The sequence below is a fragment of the Elephantulus edwardii genome, unplaced genomic scaffold (genome assembly GCF_000299155.1).
Source record: "Elephantulus edwardii isolate Elephantulus edwardi_28Jun2011 unplaced genomic scaffold, EleEdw1.0 scaffold00246, whole genome shotgun sequence".
In the NCBI taxonomy this organism is placed as follows: Eukaryota; Metazoa; Chordata; class Mammalia; order Macroscelidea; family Macroscelididae; genus Elephantulus; species Elephantulus edwardii.
Genome location: NW_006399996.1, coordinates 899,862 through 907,389, shown reverse-complemented (window position 1 = coordinate 907,389; position 7,528 = coordinate 899,862). Strand labels below are relative to the sequence as shown.

At 40.7% G+C, this 7,528-nt stretch overlaps 1 pseudogene; it reads left to right on the top strand.

Moving 5' to 3' along the window:
* LOC102843764 overlaps positions 1-4,585 on the top strand; it is an 18,547-nt pseudogene extending 13,962 nt beyond the window's left edge.
* The last annotated feature ends 2,943 nt before the right edge of the window (positions 4,586-7,528 follow it).

Genomic DNA, 7,528 nt, shown 5'->3' with positions numbered 1-7,528 from the left:
AATGAATGGAAATGCAAAAAAAAATCTTACTAGCAGACAGTTCATGCAATGAGAAATTAAACAGTCCTCTCTAACATAAAAAAAAGTGAAGCCATGTTTTTCTGCAATTTTTGAATTTTGATCTTAGCAATGAATATTAAACAAAAAATAAGCTACCAAAAGAGCAAATAATTTTTTTTCTTGGAAGAAGTGCCATCAGGGTGCTAGTTAGAAGCAAGCATGATGAGAATATTCACCTTCCAAAAAGAAAATATTAAAAGGAAACAGTATGAACCAATTCTAAGCCAATTTTAAGCCAGTAAATTAGATAACCTAGATGAACTGGAAAAATATCTATAAAGACACAAACATCTGAGAAAGTTTCCCCAAAACAATATTAGTAATAATAAGCTTGTCACAATGAAAATGTTCAGGCAGACATTGCTCTGGTAACATGTTCTCCCATTTCCCAGAAAGACAATAAGATCAGCAGAGGATAGAGCAGAGTTCAGGGTTGTTGCACATAAAGTTGCAAGTGACTGGACAGACACATAACAACAATAACAATAACTTTTCTCTTTATGACTCATGCCAAACAAATCTTATTTCTTTGCTACTATAACTATTTAGGAAGATTGGCCATCCACTTCCAAAATAACAGGCCTTCGAAAATCCTGTGTACACAGAGCACACTGGACTAGCACTTAGACAAGCAAACATGGCAATTGAGGCTGAGATCTCAGATATGGAAACACAAAGAAGGAGGAACAGCTGTAAGCAGACACTAGTAATTGGAACGTGGAATGTGAGAAGCATGAATGTAGGAAAACTGGAGGACCTGAAGCGCTTGCTGCAGAAGGTCAAGGACTGAAGCCTTCAATATGGATTGAAGCTCAACATAAAAAAAACAAAGATTCTCACCACTGGGTCAATTGGCAGCATCAGCATGGGTGGTGAAGGGATTGAGATAGTTATCAGTTTTGGTTTGCTTGGCTCCACAGTCAACACTCTTGGTACCCGCACCCAGAAAATCAACAGACAAATTGTAGTGGGAAAATCAGCTGTCAGGGACCGCTCAAGACTACTAAAGAGCAACAATGTCAGGCTGGAAACTAAGGTGCTCCTGACCTGGACCGTATTCTTTGCAATTGCATGATATGCCTCTGAGAGCTGGACAGTGACTAGGGATGATAAAAAAGAGAATTGATGCCTTTGAGCTGTGGTGCTGGAGAAGAGTGTTGAATATACCATGGGTTGCTAGGAGAACAAAAAGGTTTGTCCTGAAGAGAGTGAAACCGGGCTGCTTCTTGGAGTCAAGGATTCTGAAGCTTCATCTTACTTACTTTGGGCATGTTGCAAGGCAGGACCAGTCCTTGGAGAGGGCCCTCATGTTTGGGAAAGTGGAGGGATGGTGCAGGAGAGTAAGACCCTCGATGAGATGGATCGATTCAGTGATTGGGGTAGTGAGAGTAGGTGTGTCAGAGACAATGAGATTGGCACAGTAGGCTCTTTGTACATGGGGTTGTTCTGAGTTGCAAGTGGCTCGATGACACATAACAACAACAAAAACTGTAACTGTTGTGGTAATTTTCCCTAAGACAAGTAATCAGAAAGATCTCAAGCAATGTGTGAGCCTATGTCAAGAACCCAAATAGTTATGGTTCTACTGCAGACCTTAGCCTTCCACCACCAGTTAAGGGCTTCAGATTTTAAACTCTAATAGAAACTACAACTCATTAGTTTGGGTATGTTGTGTGTTCACTTTCATTCATCCCAAAGTACTTTCTAATTTTTGTTTTGAGAAAAATGTCTCCTATATGCAGTAAGTAATTGGATTTTGTTACTTTCATACAGTAAACATTGTCTCTTCTTTAATATTTTTGAGTGATTTTCTTTTTGTTGCTTTAATCATATTCTATACATCTCTTTCTATGTATTTTTGTTGGTTTTCATACAGTTACCCATATACATATTGTTTTCTAAGAATAATTACAATTGCATAAAGGCATCCACTTCCTAAACAACATGCCTCTGCAAACCCTATGAATTTTCAGAAAATGACAATAGTTATAGAAAGGCTTTAAGTCTTTTGTTCATAGGATCCCTATGAGTCATGCTCAACTCGATGGTAATCAACAACGCCACAATGACATTACTTACAAAGTTCTATCAAAACCTCCCTCTACCCACCCTTTCCCTTCACTTTACTCATCCACTCGTTAATCTCTGCTCCTTCTCCCTTCTCTCCCATCAGTGCTGTCAGCCTTCCACAATCGTTTCTGTCGAGCAAAGCTCCCTTTAGACTCTTGTTCTCCTCTCTCCTTTTCCCCTATACTTCCATACTTCAATCTATGAATGCTGTTATTCAATTTTCTTCCAGTCATTAACTATTGTGCATTTCCTGTTTCAGATTATTAATTGTAATACACATATAGTGTCCTCCCATTTCCGCCGCTAGATCCCGTTGGAGAACCCAAGGGCCTGCATCACGGGCATGCGGCTGTGTGTGACAACAGTTGGGCTTCTTATGATGAAGCCTTATATAAATCCCTTGACTGACAGACGAACAGGGAGCTGCTCAGTAAAAGGAAGAAAGCAAACCAAGAAGAGCTGAAACATTTAGATGAGCAGCTGGAAGATGCAGAAAAGAACCTGGGGAAGAGTGAAGTCTGGGATGCAATGATGACAGAGGCTGAGGACCTCTGCCAGATAGGTGACAAGGAAGGACCTCTAACGGCATCCTGGAAGACATGTGAGGAAACTGTGGCCCTGGAACACCGGCTGGATATTGTCTTATATCTGTTCAAGATCAGCCTATTTTACATGGACAATGATCTCATTACCTGGGAAACACAGAAAAGCCCAAAAGCTTAGCAAAGGAAGGAGGAGACTGGGACAGTAGAAACTCCAGGAAGTCTATCATGGCCTTTATTGTGTGGCCATCTGGGATTTCAAACAGGCAGCTGAGCTCTTTCTTGACACTGAGTCAACATTCACATCCTGTGAACCTACGGATTATCAGACCTTTGTGATTTACACTACCTATGTCAGTAGGATTGCCCTAGAAAGAACAGGGAAAGGTTATTAAAGGAGCAGAGTTTCTTGAAGTGTTAAAAAGCCTTCCAGCAGTTTGGCAGTATCTGTTTTCAATCTATGAATGCTGTTACTTGGTTTTCTTCCAGTCATTAGCTATTATAGAACAAGAAATGAAAATAAAAAAAGACTGGTTGTTTGCTCATTATCAATACTATGCTGATATCAGTTCATCCTGGCTGAAAGAAAGGAATACCAGAAGAATGTCTATTGGTGCTTTATTGACTATGCAAAGGTGTTTGACTGTGTGGATCATGACACATTGTGGCAGACACTGAGAAGAAGGGGAATCCCAGAGCACTCGATTGTGCTCATGTGGAACCTATACCTACATCAGGAGGTTATTGTGTGAAAGGTGCAGAGAAGCACTGCATTGTTTGAAATTGGGAACAGAGTGCATCAGGGTTGTACTCTCTCTCCATACTTATTCATTCTGTATGCTAAGAAAATTAACAGAGAAGCTGGACTCTATGAGGAGGAGTGTGGCATCAGGATTGGAGGGAGATTCATCAATAACCTGTGTTATGCAGATGACACAACCTTGCTTGCTGAAGGTGAGGAGGACATGAAGCACTTACTGCAGAAGATCAAGGAATGCAGCCTTTGGTATGGGTTGCATCTCAACTGTCAGGGAAACGAAGATTCTTATCATTGGACCGATAGGAAAGGTCATGATGAATGGAGAGGAAATTAAGACTGTCAATAGCTTAATCTTGCGTGGATCCACAATTAACATCCTCGGTACAAGCAGTCAGGAAATGAGGAGACACATTGCACGGGGAAAATTTGCAGTTAGGAACCTTTTCAAATTATTGAGGAGTAGTGTTGTCAGTTTGAGGACTAAGTTGCATCTGATTCAAGCCATAATTTTTCTGATTACTAGCTATGCTTCCAAGAGCAACAATGAATAAGGATGGAAGAAAAAGAATTGATTTATTTGAGCTGTGGTGTTGGAGAAGAGCACTGAACATCCCATGAACGGCCAAGAGAATGAACAAATATGTATTGAAGAGGGTATGTTCTTTGAAGGAGAGAATGATAAAGCTCCACCTCACATACTTTGGACATGTTGCTAGGGATGCAATTCCTTGGAAAAGGACATGAAGTTGGGAAGGGCGAAGAGTTGACAAAGGAGAGGAAGACCTTCAATCAGAAGGGTTGATACGGTGACTGCTGCAATGGGCTTTTGTGTATCAGGAAGTGTGAGGATGGCGCGGGATAGAACAGGGTTCAGATCTTTTGTTCATAGGGTCCCTGTGAATTGTGCTCAACTCAAAGGCAATCAACAACAACAAACACATACGGCAGAAGCCTTTGGTGTTGGCTGGAATTCAATCATCAGGAACTCTCCAGATTTATCGCTCTTGGTAGACTACACTGCAAAATATACAAAGTGAATGAAATTGTAGAAAGCAACAGATGTGAGAGAAAGAACTAACAGTACTAAGAAATGATCAAGAAAGATCTGCTGTTAAGCAGAGTTCAGAAAATTTCCACAGTGATTAATATGTAAAACCATGTGAACAAAGGATTACAAAGAGATAATTATTTTGCCTTTTTATAAGCTTACTTCACTCAGCTGTACAAAATAAATATTGCAACATGGTTTCTTCTTGTTGTTGTTATGTGCCATCAAGTCATTAGGGACTCATAGCGACCCTATGGACAAGAGCTCTAAACGCTGTTCTATCCTGTGCAAATATAGTGATCTCAAAAGCCTTATTCCTACCGCTCCAGTCACAGGATCGATCCATCTTATCAAAGGTCTACCTCTCCTTCATCGCCCCTCCACTCTGCCAAACATGATGTCCCTCTCCAAGGATCAGTCCCTCCTTGCAACATGCCCAAAATATGTCAGACAAAGCTACAAGGAGCTTTCTGGCTTCACCTTCTCCAGGACAAAGCGGTTGGTTCTCTTAGCAGTCCATGGTATATTCAGCACTCTTCTCCAGCACCACAGCTCAAAGGCATCTGTTCTCTTTCTATCAACCCTATTCACTGTCCAACTGTCTGATGCATAGCACGTAATTGTGAAGAATATAGCGCGGATCAGGTGCACCTTAGTCTCCAGGCTAGCATCATTGCTGTTCAGTACTCTTGAGAGGTCCCTCACAGCTGACTTTCCCAGTGCAATTTGTCTCTTGATTTCCTGGCTGCTGTTACCAAGAGTGTTGATTGTGGAGCCAAGCAAACTAAAACTGTTAACTATCTCAATCTCCTCACCATCCATACTGATGCTGCCAATTGGTCCAGTGATGAGAATCTTTGTTTTCTTAATGTTGAGCTTCAATCCATATTGAAGACTGCAGTCCTTGACCTTCTGCAACAAGCACTTCAGGTCATCCTCAGTTTCAGCAAGCAGGGTTGTGTCATCTGCATAACACAGGTTGTTAATGATTCTTCCACCAATCCTGATGCCACATTCCTCTTCATACAGCCCAGCATCTCGGATGATCTGTTCTGCATAAAGACTGAAAAGGTATGGAGACAGAATACAACTCTGACAGACCCCCTTCTTGATTTTGAACCATGTAGTGTCTCCTTGCTCTGTTCTGACGACTGCCTCTTGGTCCAAGTATACGTTTCACATTAGCACAATCAAATGTTCTGGGATTCCCATTCTTCTCAGAGTCAGCCATAGCTTGTTGTGATCTACACAGTCAAAAGCCTTTGCATAGTCAATGAAGCACAGAGAGACATTTTCTGGTATTCTTTGCTTTCTGCCAAGATCCATCTAACATTAGCTATAATATCCCTAGTACCACAACCTCTTCTAAATCCAGCCTGAACATCTGGCAGGTCTCTGTTGACATATTGTTCATTGTTTCTTAGGGAAAAAACCCAACACCAAATACACAGATATTCTCATCATTCCTTTATTTCAGTTTCATTTTCCCTGTGTTTCCAACATACAGATACACAGTTCAAATCTGCCAGCTTCTCCACAGGAGAAAGAGAGGCAATCTCCTTCTGTGTGATTTACTACATCTGAAAATCCTCCAGAAAGTCAGCCATTGGTTGGCTCTGACTCGGTGGTGCTCAACAATAATCCATTACATTGTTAGTTGTCTATCCATTCTATTCCTGCTCTCCTTGTCATATAACCCACTCTCATTTTTGTATTATTGGTTTTATACAATATGTGTTTTTTTGGATTTAGTTATTTCTCTCAGTATAATGTCCTCTAGACTCATCCATATTGTGTGATTCTTCATTGATTTCCAATTGTATGAATGTACGAGTTTCCCTGTCCATTCATTTGTTGATCGACACTTCTTATCCCCTTGCTACAATAAACGTAGATATGTATAAATCTATTCGTGTAGCAGCTCTGATTTCTTCCATCAGACAACAATGAACACTGTAGTGAATTAGGGGAAGGGAAGATGAACGGAAATGCACAGACAAGCAGACAATAGGAGTATTGTAATTAACAATCTTCTATCATTTCCATTAACAATCTTCTATCATTTCCATCTCTTGGCTACTGTGAATAATGCTTTGGTAAGCCTAGGAATGCATACATCTGTTCATGTTGCAGCTCTGAGTTCTTTGTGGTATATTCTCAGTAGTGGAACAGCTGGATCAGATGGGATTTCTATTTTCAACTTTTTGAAGAAACACCAGACTGTCTTCCATAGTTATTATACCATTTTACATTCTCACCAGCACAACATGAGAGCTCCAATCTCTCCACAACCTCACCAGCACTTGTTGTTTGCTCTCTTGTTAAACTTTGCCATTGTTACTAAAGTGGGATGGTATCTCGTTGCTGTTTTGATGAGTTGGAAAACAAACTCAAGCCACGGGTGGCAATACTTAAGGATACTTTGGGTAGAATGTTAAATGATCCAGGAAGTATCAAAAGAAGATAGAAGGAGTACACAGAGTCACTGTATCAGAAGGAATTGGCTGGCAGAGAGGAATTTCATGAAATAAGATATTAGCAAGAGTCCATGGTGATGAAGGAGGAAGTTCAAGTTGCTCTGAAGGAACTGGCAAAAAAACAAGGCTCCAGAAGTTGACAGCATACCAACTGATTAATTTAAACAAACAGACGCTTCCCTGGATGTGCTCACTAAGTTGTGTCAAGGAATCTGGAGAACAGCCAGCTGGCCAACTGACTGGAAAAGATTGATATTTGTTCCCATTCCAAAGAAAGGCGACCAGAGTGCAGAAATTATAGAACAATATCACTGATATCACATGCAAGCGAGGTTCTGCTGAAAATTGTCCAAAAATGTTTGGAGCAATATGTCAACAGAGAACTGCCAGATGTTCAGGCTGGATTTAGAAAAGGTTGTGGTACTAGGATATAGCTAATGTTAGATGGATCTTGGCAGAAAGCAAAGAATACCAGAAAATGTCTATCTGTGCTTCATTGACTATGCAAAGGCTTTTGACTGTGTAGATCACAACAAGCTATGGCTGACTCTGAGAAGAATGGGAATCCCAG